Raw genomic sequence first — 3,262 nt, 5'->3', positions numbered from 1 at the left:
ATTTACTCGGTTTTCTTTTTTCTTCTTCTCGCGACTAACATTGTCATAAATGCGCGAGCTTTCTCGTCGTTCGTGCTCGATCGTGCTCGACGAACCTCGCGATTTCTTCGAGCCGCGCTGCAAGTGTGTACTCTTTATTTTTCCATCGTTAGAAACTCCAAGTGGTAAAACGAAACTCGCCGTCTCTCTCGGCTGAGAAATACAACGACGATTTTCATCGGTCAGCACAGTGGATTATTGCGTCGCGACGAATAGAAAAACTGACAGTAGGACGACGCCGTTTACAAGAATAACACTGCATCCCGTGAATAATAACGTTGCTCCTCCCAATATGCGACACTGATAAATCGTCGTTACCATACGAGTAACAAGTCAACAGAGATAAACGAAAAGAACGAGATAATCGTGATAGGTAGCGTCGATGATTACAATTAATAATAATAATAATAATAATAATAATAAACGAGCGAGCTTTGTCGGCCGACGTGTTCCCGTGACGCGCGAATTAAAATAACACCTAAGTAGGGGATCCTTTAGACTACCGCATCTTTGGCTGCGACGTACCACTTTTTCGAAGAAAAGAAAAATGAAAAATAAGTTCGATCAAGTGCAGCGATCGCAATCGACCGATTGTATCGGCGACTGACTTGAAACCACGACCGATCGAATCGAGCACTCGTTGATTCAGAGAACGTTTCCCTCTGTTCGCCTGGACACGTTCGAAAGGCCGAGATACTGAAAAATTTCGGGAAACAAGTGTGTAGTTTCAGGCAGTTTTTAACAGAGGGAAACGATCTCGGGACTTTTCGTGTGTCAGGTCGCAGCAAAACGATCTTTCTCGTACGCACGGAAATGTTGTTTCGAAAATTGTCTATCTATCTACGGACTTCTGCCTGTTTCTCGCACAGTCTCTCCCTGATTCATGCAATCTCTCTTCGTCTCACTTTCTTCCTTCCTCTCTCTCGTACCATTCACATCGTGCGCAGAGCGACGGGGGTTGTTTTTCGAATATCGCGTCTCTGCGTTTCCTCCCTTCGATGCAAGACAAAACGCTTCGTGTTCTCTCTTTTCGTCTAACCTTCGCTCCTTCCTTATTTCCCCTTTGCCCGTCTGTCGCGTCAGCTTTCAGTTGAGGAAACCAAAAACGAAATGCGCAGATTCGTGTCGCACAGCGAAAGTACGCTAAACTAGCCGTTCCTAGGAAACATATCAGCAGTCAAGAAATAGAGGGTGCGTAGAAAGTGATCGGAAGGATCTCGATATCGACGAATCCGTGAGACGAAGTGAAACTTCTTTTGTATCGGTGTATGTGTTCTTTTTTTATTCCTTTTTTTTTTTTTTTTTTTTGATATTCTAAATTCTCCTCTTAAATCGTTCCGCATTTGCATCAGGATCATTCGGTGTAAGTATTATTTAGACAGTGTTCGACGAAAATTATTCAAAGTGTGACCTTTTATTACGTGCGCATCTTCGATATACGCTGGCGTGTGTGTATAAAGTTTGTCTCGAAGTGGAGTATTGTTCTCGTTGTATCGTAGGAAAGAACTTGTAGTCTCGTGAGTGTATATGTGTGTGTTTGTGGAACAGTTATATCGGTTTAGACAGTGAATACAATTAAAAACAGTGTTCGTAAAATCTAGCATTTTGAATTATTTGGGCCGCTCTATTCGTCCGTATCAAACACGGACTCGGTTATATCTTCGTATCACTAATGTACAGACTGAACGTGAAACATTATCTCTGAACGAACGAACGATCGTCTTATTTTCTTTTGCGCTCGCGCGCGCGAGCAACTATTGCTGTCGGATTAAGCGCAAACAGATTAAATTCTACGTGAACATCGATTGCACCGTTTTGCTTTCTCCGAATGTTCTACACCATACACACTTGTCTTCTTCGTAGAATGTATACCATCTTCGTACAATACAGTCGATCAACTGGAAACGGTTTTAAATGCGCTTGATTATGTCGAATTTGCTCGTTGCGGTTTCTTTATTAAATTATTTATCTCGATATTGCTTTATTCCCTACGAAATATCGTACGATCGAACGACATCACGATGCTTTAATTTTCGTTTGAACGCGAGGTGGTCCAAGTTACAAAAACGATCTTCTTCGAAAGAAGAGACAGAAGGAAGAAAACAAAAATTCGTAAATTTCTTGGTACTTTTTATAAAAAAAAAAAGAAAAAAGGAACGATAATTCCACGATAACGATGATTGCAACGATAAGAAGAAACGATAAAAGAAAGAACGTTACTTATGACCGCTACTTACACTCGAGTGTGCCGATAAGACTTAAGTATCATAAAGAGGCTGCTATTTCACTGCACTCGTTTCTCCCTTTCTTTCTTCCTTTTTTCACCTTTTGTATTATTGTATACGTGTGTCTCGCATATACCTGCTTTTGAGTCGTGTGTCTCTGATTTCAATTTCACCGTTCAATCACGGAATGACAATAATCGATTACTCGCTTGATTAACATCTTCCTCACCGTAATTATTACTTATCATTTATACGCGTGTATATTTATATTTATATTTATATACGTGTCGGTGTCGCCTATATGTGTGTTTATTATACGTGTACGATGTAGAAGTGTGTGTCCGTGTGTTAATTGCGCGACGAGTGATCGAGCTCGGTCGATGAGCGGCGAGCGACGTCTTTTCCTCTGAACTTTCACACTTTTCCCTCATCGTTCTCCACACGCTTCTCTTTCCCCTCTTCCCGTGTTCGACTAATTGCAAGAGAAAGAAAGAAAAAAGAAATAAAGAGGGGGAAAAAAAGGGACAAAAATTCGTCGGGGAAAACGAATCCTCCGGTGTGAGGGAAAGAAAAGAAGAAAAAAACAAAAAAACACGAAAGAGCATCGCAAAGCAAGAGAAGACTGGACTGCATCGCACAACGAGCTCGCCTCCCTCGCATTTCTCTCATTTTCTTCTTTCCTCCTTCTTCTTCATCTTCATCTTCTCCTTTTCACCCTCGTCATTCTCTTCGCGCCTCTAGCTCTCTCACCCTCGTCCATAATATCTCCCCGTTTCCGCGTACGCATGATCATCGTCGTGTTTGTCACCGTGATCATAATTACCGGTCGCGGCGGACCATCGAAAAATTGTTCAGTACAATAGTATTATTAGCTTTTCTTTAAAACATCAATAACTATATATATATACAAATGCATAAAACAATGTCTCAATATATCTGTTCATCTTCCATAATCCTCATATTTTTTTATTTTGTCTGTTTGTCGCCTTATAATCAGT

Source organism: Habropoda laboriosa, unplaced genomic scaffold, assembly GCF_001263275.1.
Source record: "Habropoda laboriosa isolate 0110345459 unplaced genomic scaffold, ASM126327v1 scaffold822, whole genome shotgun sequence".
Taxonomy (NCBI): domain Eukaryota; kingdom Metazoa; phylum Arthropoda; class Insecta; order Hymenoptera; family Apidae; genus Habropoda; species Habropoda laboriosa.
This window is presented reverse-complemented; position numbering follows the sequence as displayed.